This window comes from Micropterus salmoides, unplaced genomic scaffold (assembly GCF_014851395.1).
Source record: "Micropterus salmoides isolate LMB-PRFRI ecotype aquatic unplaced genomic scaffold, ASM1485139v1 Ms_hic_scaffold_14, whole genome shotgun sequence".
Classification (NCBI taxonomy): Eukaryota; Metazoa; Chordata; class Actinopteri; order Centrarchiformes; family Centrarchidae; genus Micropterus; species Micropterus salmoides.
Window position 1 is genome coordinate 16,380,566 of NW_024040485.1, and position 24,291 is coordinate 16,404,856.

Here is a 24,291-nt window from a genome sequence, read left to right on the forward strand (position 1 = left end):
TACGTTCAAGCTGTTATGAAGTACAGCAAGAAAACAGTGGAGGAATAGTGGAGAAAATGCAAAGTTAAACTCCGTTCCACATGCATACACTTCTTGCCATGTGCCAAAAAACGAGACCCTAACAAAGATAACACAGACCCACGTCAAAAAGCTCCGGCCTGCTGCATACAATTACAGGGTCCCGCACTGCATTATGGTTCCATTTTTCCCCGTCAAACATTCCCAGAGGAAAAGGAGGACACAATGTTCCTTTCCCCAATCCACCCACTCATTCCACCTGTGCCAATATTTGTTTAATATCGTTTTGGACATGTAATAGATACCTTCTTTAGCCTCAAACCCTCCCTCTAGCTGTGTTTCCATTTATGTAATTCACAGGAAAACTGTATGGATCAGTTGTGTTCATCTCTTGATTGGGTGCTTTCATCCTCTTATTTAACACTTGAGTGTTGTAAAGCCACTGCAGGATGTGGGGAGTTTACCACCTCGCAATGATCTGTGAAAAAAGGCACCTGACATGACATTCAGTCACCATTTAAAATCCCTTCCACCTCCTCACTTCGAAGCTCAATTAGGGGGTTGGATTTGCATGCAGAATCCAAATCACCTTCCGCCTGGAAAGCTCAAACGAAGGGGAGACACTGGACAAAGGATGGAATGGGATGCTGCCCTGTTGCTATGACAACCACAGGCTGGATCGTGGTGGTTCTTGTGTGGAGTGGGAGAAAAAAAACACACATGTTATGTAAGGAGGAAAAAATGGGGTCTCATAAATGGAGCTGCACAATAACCCCCACCCCCACCCTCAGGGCAAACTCAGCGTTAGGATGCTAGTCAGTTAGCATGCACTCACACTGTGGCATCAAACAGTGCAAATGCCCTGCAACTTTGTACAGTTATATGTTATTAAAAATAATGACTGACATTTTAGTAATCTAACAAAAAATAGCACGTGCACTGAGCATCTATCTGGCTGTGATGCCATGATGCTCCTCACTTGTGCTGTCTTGTTTTATAACATCATACTAGTTCAAACCAGTTCTAGCTCAACAGAAGAAGGAAACTCTGCATTAAAGCCATGTGTTGGGAAGGATGAGGGAGTGGTGATTTTTGCTAAACAGCTTAGAAAGGAAAAATGCAGCAAGAGATGGAGAGAAAATGTGAGCGGAGGACAAAGTTACCTTGTGGCTCATTTTTTGGCAAGAAGCATGTATAATCCAATTAAAGAGAAAAAGAGATGGGAAGGAACAGGATGAGTTTGGGTACAGGGGGGTTCGGGTTTTTTTATATAACAAATAAAATTGACAAAAGTGTTGCTGTTTATGTGAATGAATGATCACACGTGCTACATTAGCTCTCAGAAACACATGTGTTAATGAAACCCTGTCCACAGGGGCCAAGAACAACAAGCTGCTGCATGTTTGCATCCATGGCACGGCAACACATCCAGACGGTTTGATATTTTCACACAGACAGACGTTGTGCCCTGACCGCAAGCATCCTGATTGGCTGAGCGCTCTGGTGTGATTGGGCTGATGCTAGATCCCCTTCAGCCTCTCGTGCTTACCTGCGCCGTGATTGGTCATGCCATTACTTATGACACAGTGACACAATTTTGACTGTAGTGCTGCAGCACAGGCACAGTTTTCTAGCTTTGTTTCTTTCAGACAGCAGAAAGATAGAAGAGAAAGTGTGATGTTTTTTACATTGCAGCTGGGTGAATAAAGGTGAAATGAACAGAAAAGGGAAGGAAAGATTTATAGAAAACAATGATTCAGCATCTGAAATGTGTTGACACTCTGCTTGTATAGATGGAATCAAGCACAGACATTTCCTGAGTTATTTACAAACCGAAGTACTTTCCACATTTAAAGCCTTAAGCATTATGAACCCGTAGTGACTACTTGTTCTTCCACAGTCATACTTGACCTACTTGGATTTCCTTGCACAATCTGTATTAAAATTCTTTGCACAAGCATCCAGCAATGTTAATGTTGTTCTAAATTTTTGTTTAAAGGATTGTTCATCCACTCTTGTATGTAGCGTAGCACAAGGGAGTAAAAAACAAGTGGTGAATTTACAATGAACCAGTTTTTTGTTGTTGCTGCTCACAAACACTTCCACTCAGTTTCACCAAAGTTCACACAACAGTCCACACTTCCATGACTTGAATAGTTGGCAGAGTGAAGGGCCACATGCCAGCACTTTTGCAACTCCAAATTTCTGTCCTAACAGAAACGGTTAGGATGGTGACGCAAGCTTATGCTAGTACACTGTCCTTATGTGTGTCCAGTGAAACTGTGTCAAGTCACATGGAAAAACAGATAATATGAAACTTTATTGCTTTATATGGGGACACTGGATCTCAGCAGCAGCAGATAAATTTTCGAGCAAAAGAGGGATACTAAAGGAATAGGAATACTAAAATGAAAATAAAAATGCATTTAACAATTTAACATTTACATAACACAAATAAATATTTTGAATGTGGTTACTGATTGAAAGAAAAATTCGGAGAGGGTTCATCCATCCATCCATCCATCGTCAACTGCATATCCTGCGTACAGCTGGAGCCTATCCCAGCTGTACACCCTGGACAAGGTCACCAGTCCATCGCAGGGCTCGGAGAGGCTTCAAATATATAAAAATTAATTTTTAAAAAAATTAAATGATCTTATAAAATCAAGCTTTCTTTTATTAGTTTCATAAACAAAAAAAACAAAAGGTGCATATACTGTACATATATCAAACATTTTGGTAATATTTTGCTATAATGCTATAATGTATTAAGAAGCGATGTTTATGCAATGATGCATGATGCAAGCAGCTGCTTCTCACATGGTAGCCATTAACGGACAGCACCGTAAAATGAGTCAGCCGCAGATTCCTGCACATCAGAAGCGCCGTGCCTCCCACCCAATCTCAGAGTTAGGCACAGCTGTGCACACATTTTCTAAATTAAAGGTAGAAAGACGTCACACTAACTTTGTGCGTCATGTAAAAATGAACTGATTATCCTCAGGATCACCAACAACTAGCTAACTAGACTAACCGGACTCAGAGAAGAATGGGGTGTCTGACTCAGCAGCTCTGCAGGAAGAAGTACTCTACCTTAATGTAAAAATACATTAGTATTAGTTTTATCAGCTAAATGTACCTAAAGTATGAAAAGTATTCATCTCACAGAAAAATGGCCCCTGACTAATATGTTATATTATATTATTTGATTGTTACTGAAGAATTAATGCATTAATGCAAGTAGAACTCTAATTGGTTTGATTGTAGCTAGTTGTATCTACTAAAACTACACTACAGAACATATAGTAGGCAAGTTGACATCTTTATGTACAGTAAGTATTTTAGTCCAGTACTTACCAACTCAGGAGCTGGGCCAATTTAAACATTCACAAGATATGTCTGAGAGGTTGTGAAATGATTAATCAATGACAACTTACTCCCACATGGAATACCTTGACTTTCCACTTCCACTATCCACAAACCCTTACCTAGTTTATCTGCCTTTCATATTTCTCTAGCTACGCTGCCCAAACTGTGTGCTATCTCAGTCAGAGAGCTTCCTTCGGTTAATGTTTTAAGTCTCCATCAAGAGTATCTGTTTTAGATATGTTTGAACTCTTTGCCTAATCTAAATTCCAACAATACATTTGATGCGAATGCAACACAAGACAGCTATCTATATAATCTGTCTTATGTATATATTTATTATTTACCAGTGACATTGCACATTAACCAAAATTTCAGTTTACTCATAAATGTAACTATGCTGGAGTTAGCTAATGAGCTCATTTTTATTTGTAGTCCCTGGGCACTTCAAACCAAATTAGTATCTGATGTCATCAGTACAGTGTAACAAGAACTACAAAACAGTGCAATACATAAACACAAAAACAATGTGAGTATGTAAAGGCAGTGTATGACTATTCCAGTAGTGTGAAACACATTTGGACTACTTAAAGTAGTGTTCAACCCATAGACACTGTGGAGTTTTTAAGGCACTATATAGTGGACAAATTCTACACTCTCAAATCAAAATGACAGACAGTAAATATAGTGCACTATGTGGTAAATATGTAATAATGTGGAGGGAGATAGTGTTTGTGATGGCTGAACATAACATTTACAACATTTACTTTAGCTACAATTTAACTAATTTATTTATTTTTATTTAACCTTTATTTAACCAAGTAAGCTGATTGAGAACTAATTCTCATGTAGAACAATGATGGGCTAAGTTACAAATACAATGTGGTATAAAGACATCAGCAGTTAATGAAATGAACACAGTGACACTGGTAATATAGCAAAGAGCACTCCTTGGAATAGATGTCAAAATCAAGTCTGTTCACTTTGATCAAGTCTATACAAATTTCATATATGAGTGAATGACGTTCGAGCGTATTTGTGCAATAATGCTTGTGCCCAAGTACACAGATTAATAGCAGTCAAATAAGCTAAGCTACAGTAAACTTCCTGATATCTGAATGTTCTGTTCTTTGACACAGAGAAGAGTTGGCAGAGTTGGTGTAACCTTTTCTGTACTTCCCGGTAACACCCATTTTATTTCTACTGACGTTTATCACTGCTATGAGGAACTAAAAGCCATCAACCACGTTAATGTAGCAACAAGTAAACCAGTAAAGCAACATATGCAAAGAATCTGGGAGCTGACGCTCTTATTAAACTTTCATAAAGACTGGCTGCCTTTTGTATAGCTTAACTCCAATCACACCACCTGCAGCCCTGGCACCACACTACACAAAACAACATACTGCATGTTGAGAGAATATTAAGACAGGGCTGAACTCTGCATAAGGCAAAAAACCTGGGTAAAGTCCATTGGTGGCTAAGGTGAACAGGCACATCCTAAGGCCCAGAAAATGATGGTGGGGCTGAGAGTAAAAACTCAATTGCTTTGTCTTTCTTTGTTCATCCATCCATGTGGTTCTAGTCCTGACCAGCTAAGACAGGAGAAGTCTGTTTGCCATTTTCCTATTGAACACCTCTCACTGTTGTTTAGAGGCCTAACAAAGGGAATGCTTATTCTTCCAGGATTCTTGGTGACCTGATTTTCACCTCCCTTTAAGCATACACGCACACATGCACACACGGATGCTACAATGTACACACGTCTCTGGCAACTTGAAACCTGGCCATATTGGAGTGTGATTATAAAGTAAGCTCATTAGGTGAACTCATAATTGAAGGGACACACTACAATGTCAAAGTGTTTCTTCATCATTAAATTACAGTGTGACCAACCTGGGTCTTGATAAGGCACATAGCTGGAAAACGAGATTATACATTATATTAATTTAATCTTGATTCTGTTTGTTTTGTCCTGAAGACGCAGATATGGTGGGTAAATGTTACGTAAGGTGACTGGGCGATTGGGTGTGGCAGAGAGGGAGAGGACGTGACTTTGTAATGTTGAAGGAATTAAATGTTCATCAAAGTTGCGAGCCATTGGCAAGAATAGGCCAATTAATATTTGCATTTTGAAGGCTACTGACACAATTAGGGCTTTCAGAAGGGTCTTAAAACTTTCTTGTGTGGTTTGGCTTTTACTTAAGTTCTGTTTAAAAGATTGTATTCATTTATTTTGCCCTTCTTTTCCTTCACTTCACCAATTCAATCCTGCTTTATCTCATTCATTTTACGTGTTATTGATTTTACCTTATCAAGAGTTCTCATCATTTTTAACTCTTAAACCACTGTGGTAGAAGAGGTATTGGAGAATAAGTACTGTAAAGACATATAACATAAGCATTAAGCTCAAAGCACCACTGTTTAGGCTCACAGCTGCTAGCATGCCTGACTCTTAAAATGATTACATGTTCTGTATGAAGTCTTAATTGCAAACTAACTGTCAAGACAAGAGGCAGAAAAATGTAAAATGTAAATGTAGAAGGTAGAAGTGTTAAAGTTGGGGTAGGCAACATTGGAAATAACTAGCTAGACTTTGAAAGTATCCAATTTATTTCAGGCCTCCCTCTAAAGCCACTACTCCAAAAGACATTTTCATGCGCAGTGAGGTGTAGTAGGTAGACAGGCAGGTAGGCCAGCCAAGCATTTCATTCAGATCAAATGAAATGATTGGCCATGAGACAGTCCTATCCTCTTTTTATTGTCACAGCATTTAATTTATTCATTTCAACAAATATAACAGGAACTGCATTTAAAATGAATTGCCTAACCCAGCTTCAAGTAGCTAAATTGAAAAAGTACCTCAAACAACATTAAAAATGTTTTCCATGTGACACATTCCTCATATCTGCCTAACTGTCTGAAAGCTCCACCTCTGCACTGACTCTTGTCTTGTATTATTACAGTCTTTCTCGATTGCTTAAACACATTTCTTGAAATTCTGCCTCTTTTTCTTGAAACTTTAAACACAAAACCACAACTTCTCACCCAATTCCCCTAACGTCCTGTTTTCAGGTCAAAATGAAGCTTTCCACTCAAAACCATTCAATCTTGCTGAAAAACCAAACTTTGTCCTTTCATCACTTCACCTCAGGTGAAGATGCCAATGATGGTCATTCAGACTTGGCCACAGGTGGCTCTAACGACAATGACGACTTTCGTTACCCCAGCCAGGAGCACTAATAAACCAGCGGTATCGATTATCCTATCTAACGATCCCAGAGGTTAAATAGTAGTCAGTCAGAACTGAAGAAATCTCTTGGATGAGGGACGAAACGTCTTCTAGTATCTTCAACCAAGTCCAGTTGCCCTTAACTTCAACTTTCGTTGGATAACTATGACCTGGATGACTGAGAACCTTCACAGACAACGGTTAGATTGGTAATCATTACAGAAATAAACATATTTTGAATTATGTTCTGCTTTGCACCTGCAAACTTACTGATTACCTTCCATAATGGTGACCAAGACTGGGTTTATGTAATCTTCAGGATGCATGTGTGAGTCTGTGTGCTACAACACATGAGCAGATTTTACATACACAATTAGGCACATTAAACACACTGACCCTCAGTGTAAAGCTGCTGGATTTTGTACCGATTCATATAATTAACATGTTCTCTACCATCCATGCTTACATAACGCAAAAGAACACTGAAACTGTTCTGTAATTACTCATGTGTGAGACGACATAAAAAGGCAAAGCTCACATGATGGTTATAATTTGATGATTATATAATGATTGCATTGTGAAAGCAGCACATTCTAGCAATTAGTGTCTTTTCTGCAATGGCGGTTTACATACCATTGCATGCTAATGCTGGGTTAACACTAATCACGCTAATGGACTCAGCTATTAGCAAACAACTGAACTAACCCCCCGCGTGATGTGCCCCCAGCTGGATTCTTTTGCTGAAAATATCAATCCTCTCCTATATTAACTTTTGTGTAGAAAATGTCTGTTAAGAAAATCCGGGTGTTCCCTCACCAGAAGCCCTGGATGAACAAAAAGGTCAGCAAGCTGCTAAGGCTTAGAAATGCTGCTTACAGAGCTAATGCCACTGCAGCCTATGGTCTAGCAAGAGCTAATCTCGAACAAGGCATTAAAACAGCAAAACACAGCTACAGATTATAAAATGAAAGGTAGCCTGTCTGTAACCACTCACTGGCAGAGGACCTTAACATGTTCTTTGCCCGCTTGGAAAGAGATAACAACAGCAGGGAGGCAGATAGACTGCCATGGACTGACACTAAACATCAATGAGGTTAGAAGATCACTGCACAGGAAATGCAAGGAAAGCAACTGGACCTGGTGGCGTCCCAGGGTGTGTGCTTCGGGCATGTGTTGACCAGCTAGAAGAGGTCTTTACCAACATTTTCAACCGCTACCTGACCTACGTGGTTGTCCCCAAGCAAAAAAGTGTGATGACAACTATCACCGAATCGCACTCACCCCAGTGACAGCCAAATGCTTAGAGAGGCTGATTGTGCCCCACATCAAACGTGACCTTGGACGAGCACCAGTTTGCTTGCTGGGCAAACAGATCAACAGAGGATGCAATCAGCCTTCCATGCCACCTTTGATCACTGGAAAAGGCTGGATACGGACGTCAGGATGCTCTTCTTGGACTTCACTGCAGCCACCATCACTGTCATTGCCAACAGACTAGTGTCTAAACTCCACACTGTGAGCCTGAACACAATCATTTGCAACTAAACTCAGGTTTTTCTGACCATCCGCCGCCAGACTGTCAGGTTAGGAAAGTATACAACCCCTATTCTTCAACCATGATTGTTGACCTGTCCACATATTAAACACTATCAAGTTCGTAGATGACACAACAGTCATGGGCCTGATCTGTAACAATGTTGAGTCAGCATTCAGGGATGAGGTGCAAAACCTGACAGCCTGGTGTCTTGCCAACAATCTTATTATTAATAACTAAAGAGATTGTGATGGACTTTAGGAAGACAAGGAGAACTCGGCCCAGTGGCTACGGAGTCTCCAGTTTTTTAATTCCTGGGGGCGCACATTACTGAGGACTTCTCTGGGGCTATACACACCTCCACTTCGTTGGGAAGGCACAACAATGCCTCTGCTTCCTGAGGAAGCTGAGGAGAGCCAGCCTGCCACAGAACCTTTTCGTGAACAAACAAATCTGTCTCTTGTCACTACCCCAAATTTGTGCAATCATAAATCATCTAAATTCCTGGAATAACCCTTAAACAAATCTAAACAAGAGGTTGTCACCTTAGCCAAAGTCTTTGAAGGATTGTTGCACCAAATTTGTATCATCTTCACTGTGATAGTTGTGTAACTGCATATAAAGAATTGCTGGACCTGTTATATTTCTGTTAAAACAACAGTTTTTCTCTCTTCGAATTACAACATGTTCATGTGTCCTCTGCTCTGTGCATTTGTATGCACAGCCAAATTTGATCATTTGTATGTGTATTTACTGGATAAAGGTTCAGTGTGTAAGTTTTAGTGGCATCTAGTGGTGAGGATTGCAAATTGCAATCAACAGCTTACTGTGCATCCACGTGCTCCTCATATGGTCCTATTTCCCGAGTTGTTCTTCGTTCTTCCGACTTCAGTGTGTGTTCATGTGCTATTAAGTAAGAACTAATTCACTAACTAATAGTTTTTTTACATTACGTTACGTGTTTGCAATATATGCATATACAATATGTGATTTTGCACAAATCAAAAATGTAATACATAGAAACATAGTTATGCATATTATATTGCATTTATTTCAGTAGATCCTCCGAAATATTACACACTGAACCTTTAAATGGGTTTCCACTGAAAAAAGTGATTTATTTTTGATTACTTTTGTTTGGTATTCTCATTCATATTCTAACAGACAAACACATAATTTACATGAAAATGAACCAGGCTCAGTCTAGTAATCTTTGTTCCCATCAAGTGCTGATTCAAATCACAGAAACAGACTGGTTGCTTTGTTGCATAACTGCCAACAGTGTGTCAGAGTAAGAAAGCCACCTCAGACTGACCTCAGTCCTCACACACATTCTGGCATGCCAATGCAGTCATGCAATTTACTGCATCTTTTGTCAGATTCTTGCAATCTGCCTGCACAACAACAGCGGATAAATCACTCACTGAACACTTGAGGCCTCCCTCTAACCCAGAGATTTAAAAATGATTACGCGAAAGCAGTGCCCTTTCCAACCCTCCACACCCCCCTTGAGCTCCTGTTAGATTAAGGGCTGATCATGTATCTGATGGTGCCACAGCAAGTTTCCTACTGCCTTTAGTCTGTTGCAAGGGCCTAATCCCAGCAAATCCTTTATTTTCCTCAGCACATTAAGCACACACTGCTGTCCAGCATCACTGAGACACAACAACACGTAGGGTAAATGAGGGTAAATGAGCGAAGCAGAGGCAAAGAATAAAAACTGCTGTGTTGCTACTCATCAGGGTGAATCAATTTTCTTCTAATCCACGGATAGTAATCAAGACAGAATGATGCACAGCAGACAGGAATGACGCATTTTCCCATAAGGCTGTGTTCTTGATGTCCGTCTGCGGCCTGTTCAGAGTAATAGGATCACTGCAATGGAGGACAGAGGTTTTAGGGTCATGAAGCAGTGGGAGTGCAGCAGACTGCTGAGAAACCTGTGATTGGACAGATGCATGTCTAGTCCTCTTTGAAGCTGAAAAGCATGTGTCAAAGCCTGTGTGAACAGAATGAGAGCTGGGTGTGGAAAAGACGCTCTGAAGCCAAATTTTGAACATCTGACTTGCTATAATGGGGATGTTAGCCATTATTGAATAATTTAATAACTGTTTTAATATTATAAATTCCCATGAATAACAATCTGCAATCAACAGCAGAAGTAATAATTATGCATACTTCACATATGTAGCTGTTATTGACAGCAATTACCAGAGACATACATTATAAAAACAAAATAACCACCAATAAGACACAACATGCAATAAGTACAATACATTTATACATTTAATGTAGTATATTTTTTATTTAAAAAAACAACAACTATAAATGCAATTTCTAAAAATAAAAACCAAAGTTATTACCAAACCACTCTTGAACATGTTGATAATTTTGCCACTATTAGTACTATTATTAATATCCAAATACGTAAGTTACAGACAAGTATGTATTAATTTTGAACCCTTCTTAGTTTTTTAAAACTAATATATATATATATATATATATATATATATAATAAATTGTACAGTTGCCCAGAGAGCTCATTGCACTGCAAACATGAGCCCAGAAGAAACCTCTTCACTGCTTTGTCAATACATATGCAGCATTCAGAAAAATAAAAAGTCAAATAATCAGAAACACACTCATTAATTAGACAACACATGTGTGGCCTAAGAAAACATGCAATAGACAGGCCAAATACAAAAAAGGCCTGAGTATGGTTGAACAAGCAAGGTTGAAGTGTTGAAGTGTTTGTAGCTGTTCGAACACGAACAGATGGGCAGAATTTATGATACATCATTTTAAAATAGCATTTGAAATAGAAAATAGGATTTTGTAACTTGATAGGGTTGATGAGAATGGCTTCATATTTTGTATCAAAATACTTGTAACAATAGTGTTTTGTATTTTGTAGTTTAAAAATACTGTAATTTTTTTTGAGGAGTCTGTGATGACATCATAAAAACGCTGCCTCTGATTGGTGCCTACTCAGTAATTTGCCCAGACTTGTTGAGATCAGAACAGAAAATTGATCCAGACCCGAAGAAGAAGTTCAGGGTGATCAACCCTTTCCATCAATTTTTAGCATAAATTGCTACAATTATCAGTTCCTGATAAGCTTTTGTGTTCGATTTACTAACCTAAGCTAAATCGTTTATCAATTTACGTACTACCTAACCCGAATAGCAGCCCTCACAGTTAACGTTAGCTTGCTACTTCCAGCCTATGTTTATGTTTGTTATTTAAACACTGAACTGTTGGTCAACTAAACTTCATCACAGGGACAAGTGAACATTTGATCTGTTAATTGGTTGCATTATGTCAGATTTTTCCCATGACTCATTAGGCAGAGAAAAACAAGAGCTGTTGCTCAAACATTGCACTTAATCAGCTGAGTCAGTGTACTGGTGAAGGGATACATCACATAGGCCAATTGAAGGTTTGCAAAGTTATTTCATGATCCCTTGGGAAAGTATTATTAGTATTTTTGAAATACAAAAATACTGTAGTTTATTTTGGTATGTTTAAAATTAGGGTATTTGGTATCTTAAATTACATTTCGATGTATATTTGCCCGTCCCTGCGAATACGCATATTGGGACTAAAATCTAAATAATCTATTTTTAAAAATTTTTATTTGAAGATTTATATGTGGATTTCGTGACGAATTGCTATATAAACAACAATAAGGAATCATCATTGCCAACTTTATTGTCTTAATCCACCTGTTCTCATCATCATCGCATGTGAGGCAAGCTTCAACCCCATCTGACTTCACACCACTCACTGTGCCTTTGAGTAAAGCACTAACCTTGAGGGCACCTCTGAACGTGCTATACAGATTCAGGCCCAGTCTTTACAAAGTAAATAAAGTACATATCACATTGATAATCACTATTGTGAAAAGCCAAGCAGAGCCGCTGTCTCTGTGAGACAACCTACGTCAGCAGCGAGGTGAAAATACTGAGATTACAGGGTGTATAGACAGATCAAAATCTTTCCCACAGATGTTTAACTTTTATCTGCTCATAAAGCACACTAAGGAGAGGGGGACATGCAACAATTTAGATAAAAACATTTTTTATCAGTTTATCTGTGTTATAATGCAAACATTAGTGTATTTTCATGTCTGATGCCGTTTGTAGTTATTACTTGTACAACTGTCATGTGACACTTTCACTTCTAATTTACCAAATGTTAATTTTACTGCACTGGGAACTTCACTCTGAGAACTCAGAGGCACAGGACTGATAAAAATGCAAGAGCAAGCTTTATTTCCTCCCCCTGAGGCAGTTATGTTTTTGCACCTGTTAGTTTGTTGGTTTGTCAACAGGATGTCTCAAAAATCTTCCATAACATTCGCTCAACAGACAGGACTCTTGTACTGAGAAACAAAGGCTCATATTTCACAAGCGATGTGCATTTCTTCACACTGCCCTGAAATACAGTATATTGAGGTGGACATGAATGGACATGGTTGCACATGCTGAGGACTCTCTGAATTAGAAGCAGAGTAAAAAACAACAACTCCTGACTGCTTTGAGCTTACAGATACAAATGTACAGTGGAGAAGTGCTCGAATTGATTGTGAAAGTAGCACTTACGTGGGACATTTTGACACTTGTCACCACTGGAATCCAATGTAGCAGCTCTGCTTTCCATAATGTAGAAAACTACAAACCACTTGTCAAGTCTACAGGAGAGCAATGTGACACTGAAAAGATAGATTGTGAACTGCATAAACACCGACTGATGGATGATCTGATACACTGACAGTAACTTGCTGTCTGTCCAGTAAATCACAGGCTAATGACCTCCACCAGTAAATGTCTAAAAAGTTTAGATATGGGTTTGCATCAAATGTTGTTTTGAGTTTGTTCATCTCACCAACTTGCCAAACAAAGTTGTAGCATCTTTATACACCTTAATGCCAGTATCAAACCACTGTGTGTGTCTATTCGCAGGCAGAAGAGGGAACCCCCATTCTTGGCACAAAAATTAACATCTTGGAGGCACTGGTGAGTTCCTTTCCATTTTATGCTTAAGCACCCTGCCAATTTCTCCAGAGCTTGGTAGAGTAGCAGAAGGACGGCACTAATAGCTACTGAATAAATATTGTTCTGTCTGGCTGCATGCTGTTAAATTAATCAGCCTAAATACTTTTAATCTGTCTCTGTCCATTTTAGGTACAGGCATGATAATGTGCTTATTTCCATGAGAAATAAGTTGGTAGTGGGACAGAGAAGAAATGATAAACCTTTATGGATCTTGTGGATCTGATATAAATGAGAACTGTCAACAACAGCAACAACAACAATTACAATGCCAGACAGTGTTTTTTGGATGAACTAGTGTGATGAAGTGATGTAGATAATGGACATCATGCCTGACACATAAAATAGCTGATGATGTTTAGAAAATATATATCTAATTTGAAATTCCCCAAGAGGTACAATTCATCCTGCTCAACTCTTTCCTTTGAGGTGCACAATTTGAAATCTCAAAGTGTGAACTCTGAAGCTAGGGATTGCCCTCCAGTGGCCAGAGGAGAGGGGGTTTTGCAGAACGAAGGGGCGACTTCAAGGTGGCATTGATCAGGAATATTACACGTATGCACCGCATGATGGACCCAACAGCTACTCGTGCCACATCAGCGCAGAAGCAGCAAAGGTTTAGCAACAGGCAAAGCAAACCAAAATCTGGTCAAATTATGGTCACAGTTTAATTATCTATATTGCATCGTATTTATTCCTTCCTTCTTTAACATTTCAGTGATGCTTAACATTGACATTAAAGGACCAGCTATGTATAGTAGCTGTTCTAAACTGTAACAAAAATATACATATAGTGCAAGACTCAAAGACTGCAAGATGAAAAAAAATGCAGGGAAATGTCAGAGCCTTCATTTGGTTTAATTGAAAACAGCAGAACTGTGATAAAACATACTTTATACATCTGAAACAAAATGCCCCCTCAACTTTCATGGGAACCGAACATTTAGGCTAATCAAATTTCCTGCAAACATTAGTTGATTCATTCAAGAGTTTTTTAACTCTTGACAAACTGAAATCTGTTCATGTTTGGTCTAAATTAAAACTGAAAGGAGAGATTGCCTGTGCCAGACTGAAAGCGTTCACAAATAAAATAAAAATAAAATTGCCTATATGGAAATTCTTTACTTTCAACTGTAACCCAAAAAGCATGAAAGCATGTGTCTGGAAAAACACACACCTTGACCTAGATGATCTTTTTCCTTGTCTGGGCCAACTTCCTTGCATTTCACATCATCTTTGTTATCAAAGAAAGTTTTCATAATAGCGTGCCAAAACCTTGTCTAAATGGCTACAGCTTCACCAGACCTTTGAACTCTCATAGTGGCATTTTTAAACAGGTGTAAAGTTTCCTCATCCCTGTTCTCTGGGCGTCATTAAATCAGTTCCCTTGCATGCTAGGCAGCCAAACAGACACTCAGGTAAAGCACACACTGGTGCTCCCTTACACTATTATCGACACAGTGTGTCCCAAGTTGCTCATCATACCGTGGGAACTGTATCTCTGGAGAGCAGCGCATTGTGGCACAGGAACTGTCAAGAGGGACAGTGAGATAAAACAGGAATTGTCCTTCATGAACCCAATTCATTTAGCTGGCACACAGCAGCCTGTCCGTGTAACATCACCCGACTCGACCCGAACCGAGTCAGGCTAGAAGCATCTGATTGTTCCTCTCTGGGGTGCAACATTGAGTACAAACTGAAGGCACTATTATTTAACTTTCCCTGCTACGGTGGAGCACATGGACACAGCGAAAGAGACATTTAGCATGAGCCATCTTAATTAAAACACAAACACAAAGACAACAAATGGCCTCTTCATGTTTCCAGAACTGTGAATGAGAATTGTGTGTGTGTGTGTGTGTGTGTGTGTGTGTGGTGGTGTGGTGTGTGTGGTGGTGTGTGTGGTGTGTGGTGGTGGTGGTGTGTGTGTGTGTGTGTGTGTGTGTGTGTGTGTGTGTGTGTGTGTGTGTGTGTGTGTGTGTGTGTGTTATTTAATTTTGAATTAAATTTATTTGGGTTTTGTATTGTTGTTTGGACATCACCACGGGTGAACCGGCAGACAAATCGACAATGAAAATAACCATTAGTTGCAGCCTTACTTAGAAAAGGTCGGTGTTGACATAACCAGCATGTCAATGTGGCCATAGCTGTTTAAGAAATCTAATCAATAACTTTGCACTCTCTAATTAGACTAAGAATTAACTGCAGGATGAATAAAAACTGTACTAAAGTGCAGTGAGGTAGGCCTACATGTACTGTGTGTGCCTCAAAATCCCTTGAAATCAGAAATGCTTTGAAATCAGATTATTTTTTAATCGTATTGTTTCTTTTTAACACTACATGAAAAACATGTATACTTCGTTGCAGAGAGATATCATTTGCAGCTTTGATTTTATGACACACACATTGCAGTGAAAGGCAGGGTGACACATCATAAGACAAAGTCCAAACCATTTCCGACACTATGAAATTCAACTTGGAAGCCCATTGTTTGTGGCTGTATGATAATTGGACTTGCTAGCTGTTTATGTAAGAGGGGCTTGTTTGCATGGGTTCAGTTTGTTCGAAAGCCCCATCAGATCTCAATAGCTCCATTATTAGGCGAGTGGTTAAAGCCTCTTTCAAACTTCAAACATAAGAAGACTCAGGCACACTGGCCTGGTGATCTGTTAAAACTAAAATGTAATCTGCTGTACAGCAGAATGAGAAAATCTGAATACATGAAGCTTGTTTTCTGTTATTGTTTCCCAAAACTTTATCCAAGTTTTGTACCTTTGATGAACGGATTGTGAAACACCTGAGTACGTTGTGTTCCTGATGCAGTCTGTCCAATAAATAACATGCAACCGTGTTTGATCTGTGACCGTAACACTACAGAAATATATAGACAACCCCTGAGGACTTATTACATTTCCACTGACCCCCTAACAGAGCTTTCCGTATGTTCTACGACACCAAAGAGAATAAGGCCACACACAGCTGAGTCATTGTTCTTGACAGGGGTCCTGGAGTGTGCAAAGCCTCATTACGAGCGGATGGCTGTAAGCCTCTTTGACTGTGCTCTCTGCACAGGCAAACACTGAACCAAGTGGAGGGCAGCGAGCACAGGGTGCACTGTAAAACCAGAGAAGAAATACTAAACATTCCAACACTAGATCAATATTTTGTTGGGCTGTGTATAGAGATGGCAGAACCTTTCACCTATTCAACGTATAGAAAGCTCGTGGAGGATTAACTCACTGAGGATATTTGGAAATAGAACAAGTGCTCAAAACTCCTTGAGCACACTCCTCGTCTCCATTGGTCTTTTTCATCATCGAGGGTACATTATATCAAATCAAATTTTATAGTGTTGTTTTGTAATGTTGTATTAGTTGCGAGGGGAGCCAGTGATCTGAAGATGAAATGACAGGAGCCATTCATCGCCTGGTTGTGTGAAACCAGTGTCTCTTTATGGCGTCTTGATTACGCTGATCTCACCATCATGCTGGCTGCGTCACATGGCTTGCCATATGCCAGTCACAGGGTAAATGACACTGACACCGGGCACAGTTATCCTGGCATCTCACAAAGCCTTTGAGCTCTGCGGAAAGTGCTCTAAACTCAAGGACAACATTATATAAAACTACAAAGAAAAACACTACAGTTAAACTAACTTGCAAATAAGGGGGAGAGTGTCATATTTGAAGAGATGTCACTTGCCAGTTGAGGTGTTTTCAATATTCTCCATAAGTGAGTTTCCACCCATCTAATTTTATGTGCATTTTCAATTTAGAAATTGCTTGGTAAATCCATAAAACTAAAATGTGACAAGTGCAAATGATACAGACTTAGTGGATGAATAATGATTCACGTGAAGTGTATGATTTATCAGACTGACATGGCGCGATGAGGAGACTAACATTCCCTACACACAAAAATGCTGTATTTGATCATGTTTTCCTTCATTTAAAGTTTGGCGGACATTTAATTACGTCACCTTGTTGCGCCCTCTTCTTTTGCAGTGGTTTGATATCACCCAGCTGGCAAACTACAGCTCCAAATCGATCTGCTCAACTCCTAATATTCACGTAGCAGAGGCAGATGGAAATTATCATTTCATTTCATTTCATGCAAATTGTCTGGAAATGTGGTTTAAATTTGCATTACATTTGGAAATAGGCAAACAATTTCCCTCTATGTGAACAGTTATATCAGATAGAAAGTGTCTTGGGCATGAAATTGTATGTAATTACATTATTAAATGATGAAAAGATTCATAAAGTTCTAAAAAAAAAAAAAACACTCAAACTTCTAATGACCTGTAGGCCATATTTATATTAACAATAAATAAAATTGTTCTGTGTAATGTGAAGGTTTATTGCTTATATTTAACTAGACGTTATAACCCAACTCTGCAGCTCCATGTAGCTAGTTACATTATATTATTACTCTCATTACTCGGCCCAGCTCAATCAAAAGTTCCTTCCAACAATTCCAAAGCGTCTACACAGATATGTTGCCTCATAATGTGCAGTGAAAGGAAAAAGGACATGTGGTTTAACAAGCAACCTGCCTACAGTTTGGATGTATTTACTTACCATAAACAGCTAGCTTAGCCCCAGGCACCCCAGAAGTCCTGACAGCACACTCCACACTCCAAAACCCAGTTGATCCCTGAATGAAAGCTTATGGTTAGCTAGCTACCTAACAAAATACATAATGGTAACTTAATCATTGATATAAAGAATATTCCACCTCTTTTGGCGGAGGCCAGCAACCTTTTTTTTGGGGGGGGGGGGGGGGGGGGGTTAACAAAACAAAAGCTTCATATTGATGGTAACTTGGGTGAAGAACAGAACATACAGACCCCAAGACAAAATATGATAACTTACATAAAACACACTGATAGAGATTGGGGGTGAAGGTTGTGAACTGATTTTGTTATGTTGTTGTTGAAGGGAGTAAAAAAACATTTATTCACAAATTGAAAATGTGCATGAAAACTAATATTGACAAATGGTAGAAAGACAAAGTTAGTGACAAACTAAGTAAAACACATTTAGCAAACTAAAGAGACAGACATTGGTCCTGAGAGTTGGCTGAGAACAGAAATAAAATGAGAGACTTACTTTTGGTGGCCAGAAACAAGATACCAAATGAATGTTGCTCTGTGTCTGCTGGTAAGTAGGCAGCTATTTGCTAACACGTTAGCTAGCGTTACAATTAACTATGTGTACATATTATATGTAAGATATGTATGTAGATAAATAAATTTCACAAATTTCATAAATTCACACCTCTGAAAATGATAGCTGGTTAATTAGAGCACCTGTTACTGCTCTGTAGACCTAGTATAACTTTTGCTATCAAATGGAACATTTCCTGCTTTTCTTTACATGAAAGAGAGACATCTCCACAGCACTGATGAAAAAAATTATTATTTCAAAACCACAACTGTGACATGTAATTATTAATTAGAACATTTTAATGACAATTTAAAAGATAATTGATAGATTTTTTAAATGCATGATTTAAGATACTCAGAGTTATCTCAAATTTAAAATCTGAAGGTCTGCAAACTTTCTTTTCAGGACTCAAAGATGTGCATACTACCTTCCCCTTTTTTATATCTACACAGTAATGGCATCAACAAACATGTAAGAAGAAAAAAAAGACAAACAAACCCCACCTCCAGCGTCTTCACAGCGTCAGACTTCTAAGTAAGCAGTATGAGCATGAAGGGAGGTGACTTTGTTCATGACTCAGCTGAGTCAATGCCACAAGTCAGGGAGAGTCGAGGAAACAGCTGCTTCCTTGTGGCGTCTGGCCTTTTTTATTTCCACTGTGAACCAGTAAAGCTGGCTGCCTTTTACAGCAGTTGTAAAGCCATATTAATAAACGCTGAAAGTCCCACTACACAGGACAAAGCTAATTTACTCAGATCATATTATGCATCATGCTGTGTCTTATTTGGAGGCAATCAAATCTCTAAAAAAGAATAGAAAAATTTGGTTTGAACTGTGAATGGCCAGGTGACAATTTATCTATTTACGATGTCTGCCTGGATGTGTGCCATCTCAATTACACATCCTAATGCCTGGTTTCCAGTTTCATGCAAATCTTTCTTTCCTTCGTCCTCTCAGTCTTTCTTCAGCTTGGACTCCAACAGATGAATACATGTAATCAGATATGGAACAGAAGAGGAGTTGAGTTTTGTTTAATTTCAGGTGGGTAAATACTCACTGCTAACACCTATTCAAAACAAACTTGAACATGAACAGGCATCAGCACGATAACTGGTCTGACCAGGGCCTTGATTTCACATCCTGATCAGTGATGAAATTGTCAACTCTCGATACTTTCTTCTTTTAGTCCCTATTGTTTGTGTTGCCCCCATGCTCTTATGCTTCAGTGTGAGAACAAGAAAGAAAGAATCTTCAGCCACGCTAGCAGCGATGTAAGGTCGTGGATTTAGCTATATGCTAACATCAGCATGCTAATATGCTCGCAATGACGGGTATAATGTTTACCATGTTCATGATTTTAGCATGCTAACATTTGCTAATTATCACTAAACACAAAGTACATGTGAGGCTGGTGGGAACGGTATAAGTTGTCGTCATAAAACGAGTCCTGGACATTAAATTGACATTTTAACTTTATGATGGCGCAAGAGGAAATGATAAGGGATCGCCAAAGTATTACAATTCATCCTGAAGGGGACATGAAGGTCTAGACATTTCAAAAAAACTACAAATGTAAAACCTCAAAAAGTCAGTCATCATCTGAGGATCATGTAATTTAATTTCTATGTCACTAGTAGGCCTATGGGTAAAAATCCTTAAACATTCAAAATGAATGAGTCTATACATTTTTTTGTTAATATATATATATATATATATATACACACACACGCGCACACACACATATATATATATACCTCTGTGTGTGTGTGTGTGTGTGTGTTAGTTTTCAATCATTTCCCACAATTAAGAAACTGAAAAGTTCAACAAAACAGATACATAATGTAGACACAATAAACTGAAACAGCAAGAAAAAGAAAATAATAACAAGATTAAATAAAACATGTATATAGTTCATTAGTTCCTCATCATTCAATCTCCCTTCTTATTTGGGATAAAAGCAGGTCCTAGGGCATTTCCCAGCATGCATTTGTCAGGTTACAGGGCAACATCTTGGGCAAGTCATCTGTCCATCACACAAGTTTTTTAGATAACAGAAATAATGTGACATTTTATTTGTAAATTGTCAGTAATACAGTAACAGAATGGTTAGACAGAGCATATACCCTCATGATCAGTTATAGTATACACAGACAAACACAGCAGGCTCAGCGAGGATTTACAGCTACAGAGGAGATTATTTTTTACAACACATGTCATCACTGGGTGTAATCCACTTTAAAAGGGCTTTGTTTGCTGACATCTAGCAGATAGAACATGCATCTGAAAGAGAGAATTATTCACTCAAAGTCGTGGATAAAATTAGTATCGTTTGTTAGTTATTCATGTAAATTGTGATGACACATCATAATGTGTGCAACTCGAGGAACTATCTTACCTCCCAGTAGACTGACTTGATTTGATCACAGGTGGTTTGGTGGAATTGTTTTCTTATCATTTCTATCTGAAAGATATTGCCTTGTAACTTTTCAGAATTTATATAATATTATTTTATTTTATACACAGATGAATCAGTCAAAGAATAACTGATCATACAAAAAATATGGAAATGTTTCTTGGTCTTGTTAGCCAGGTTTTACAAAGTGCTTTGCATAATTTAGAGGAAGTAAAACATTTTAACACAGATCAGAGCAAATACTGGCCACAGACTCAACATATTTGAATCACTGAAAAATACCTATTTATAGCAACAATGTAGTCATCTGTTTTCACAAATTTACAGGAGATTAAAGTTGGAGAAACAGTACTCTACCTCATACATCTCAGTGGTTATGTAACTGGCTTTGAAATTAACATTTATCTTGTGGTGCTGACATGTGTATAGCGTTTTTAATGTTACATTTGGAGCGACATTGCTCCATTTGCACCATTACACTGGCAGTGTGACATTTGGGTTGTCCATTTGTTCTTCTGTCAACATTCAACTCCAACAAAACAAATTTTTGGAAGGAGACAGTGGCCATGTGATCATAGTCAGCCACTTAAATCACAGCTCTGGATGTTTACTTTTATAAACCTGCCAACAGAAGATCTAAACAAGAACACGTACCTGGAAAATATAATAATTAATAAATTGCACGTGAGAGGACACACAGCCCCATCTGTTTTCTTTAAACTGCACGTCCACTGGCTAATGGGTCAGGGTGTGTTGGGGGAAGTAGATGCACAAACCCTAGTTTGGGTTGTGGGGGTTTTGCAACGTGACCATGTGTTGGAGGAGAACAATTAAACCCGGATAAGGGAGGGGGTTGTGGAGACAATACTGAGGCTGTACCCTGTAGGCCCCATGCCGCATAAAGACCTGATTATCCCCCCCTTTGGCTGGCCTTGCCGAGTGGACAGACAGTGGACTCAGTATTTCCCTTCCTCTGTTGAGCAGTGGGGACTCTCTTCCAGCCTCAGCAGTGCCCAGCTATTTAAGGGGAGCTGTTGTTTTAGAGAGCCACTGTGGGAAAGTCATTAAAGTGTAAAGCATCTCTCTTTTATGTCTTTCTAAAGGACTCCTGGAAGAGACATCCACTAAGGCAGCGGATGGTAATGAGTGCTGACACAGGCCGGCCGGCCCCCACAGTGCTGTGGGTGCCGATAGCCGCTGCCATGGCAAACCGATTCTCTGCTGTGAAACCAGCCTGACGTACGGCGAGAAGGGCTTCCTCTCTTCCACAGGTGGCCAGTGTCTACCAGCAAACTACTAAATCAGACCTTTTCTTCCAACAGGAAAGGGACTTTTAGTCACTTTAGGTTGATGTTGGTAGTGAGTTGCACGGTGGGTATTTTGTCAAGTGCTCCAAAGATCAGCCTGTCATTATTTATTTAAAGGAGACTTAGTGAATACCTAATACGCAACACATGGCTCTTAGGGATTCTGAGATGAGGCCTTTCATTTAATCGAGGGTCATTCCTCAACCGTCTCCTCTTACTGATCATGTCATTATTATTCCATGCAATATATATTTAAGTGGTGAACTGGACAGGACCCACATGGCAGACTATTATCATAGCATTACAAAACCACATAAGGACACATAACAGCATGCTGGGACAAACGCACAATAAGTAGCTATATGCACTGCATTGTAATGACAGAAGATTGTCTTTCCTGGAAAAACACATCATGGGAGTTCCCTTTGCGCATGTTCAACTGCTGCATATAAAACAATCAGGGGTGATTCACCAGCCAGTGCAGTAATGAGCAGCAGGTAAACTGTGTCAAGGCCCCTGTGGTGCAGTAAGAAAGAGCTGACAGCTGAGTCTAATGTTGAATTTTAGAGTATGACAATCTACCTTAAAAGTGGAGCACTGAAACCGGTCCAAAGCAGTCTGCTGTGGACAAGTGTTATTCATTCATTGTCCCTGTATTTTTTTGAACAAGGGGGGCCTCTGCTGGCATCCAGTGGTACCACATCTTGTTTACCAACATGTGGTACCACTTTAACACTGCAGGATATCCCCATACAGTATTCAGTTGGCTTTTTTGTTCTGTAACCATAGCATTCAGCTGTCTCATCAAACATAATTTAATAATTCATAAAAACACACTGTACTGTTCACGCTACCCTGACCAGACACCAGGGATGTAATATTCACATTGCTCTAGAAATCATGTGCGACTCCCCCTCAGTATGGTTCACTGCACAGCCCACTCAACACAATATCTTATTTTGGCTTGTTGGACTCACAAGTTGAATATTTGACCAGTCGTTGACATTAAATATTGGCACACCACCGTTCTATTGTCGATCTGTCTATTGATTTGCTTGGTTAAACAGAGGGCCACATGCAGAAGGATAACATTCACAGAATAGGTCAAAGACACCCAGTCGAGGTGAAGAGAAACAGGCCACACCGTATGCATCGCAGTGGAGCATTACTGAAGCAGCATTGATCGGCTTTGTAAATGGCTGTATATAGGAAAGAGTGATTGATTTGGCCCCTGTATTAATGCTGTTCACACCAAGCTATGTCCTGGTGGTCACACTGTTATTTCTCTCTTATTCTCTCTCTGTACACTACTGTGTATGTTTCCTTCTCCCAGGGCCCACATATAGGCTCGTGAAAAGCGAGGTTATGCAACAGCCCGGCCATTGGAACAAACTGCCATTTACTGAGGGTGAAAGGAGCAGTTAAGAATGGCGAGGGACCCATTGTCAGCTGTCATTGGTATGCAGAGCACTGCAGTAATACTATTGGGACCCTCGTTGGTTTTGATCAAAATACGCTGTATCTTTACCCCCTGATCTGTGGGGAGCTTTCTTCTCCATGTTGCCCTCAAACTGCTCCAGTCATAGAGAACGACAGAAACAGCCCAGTCACGAGGCCCAAGGCCCGCCCGTGCATGTCACATGGAGGACCAAAACTATCAACGCTTAGAATGAAGCCAACTTTGTATTTTTTCTGTTCAAATCATGTGTTCAAAGGTACTCAGAATAAAACTTGAGTAAACACTTCACTTGCAGAGTTGCAGGAAGAGCCTGAAATATGTTGTGCCAGTACAACCAGTATAATGAAAGGTGGACACCTAGTCAATAACAGTAACCATCGTTGTAGCATTTTCCTATGCAGTGAATAAGTGAATTGCATGTATTCTCACAAAGCAATCTGTAATCTCCTGAATAAACAGTGTTTGAATAAGAATTTGACACCTGCTGTCATCTGAACCGATGCAGATAACCAAAGCTCATTCTGGTTCATTTTAGCCTAAGCACAAGGATTCACTCCAGTTCAGTAAATCCTCCTTCTTCTTCCTCACAGTCTGTCTTTGGAAGCGGAGAGAACTGGGTTAGGGTTATATAACCAGTGTCTGTCCCCCTTTGAATCCTCAGCAGCTCGTCTTCCCCTAATCTTTTCAGCTTGATTACACCCTCCATCCCCCTCCTCTGCCGACTCATTCAACTGAGAGTG

At 39.4% G+C, this 24,291-nt stretch overlaps 1 long non-coding RNA gene across 1 annotated transcript; it reads left to right on the plus strand.

Annotated features, from left to right (window-relative positions):
* Positions 1 to 18,968: 18,968 nt before the first annotated feature.
* On the plus strand, positions 18,969 to 24,024 carry LOC119902088. Its single transcript, XR_005444290.1, has 4 exons — positions 18,969 to 19,218; positions 19,330 to 19,413; positions 21,889 to 22,156; positions 23,426 to 24,024. It is a non-coding gene; the product is annotated as an uncharacterized LOC119902088 (long non-coding RNA).
* The last annotated feature ends 267 nt before the right edge of the window (positions 24,025 to 24,291 follow it).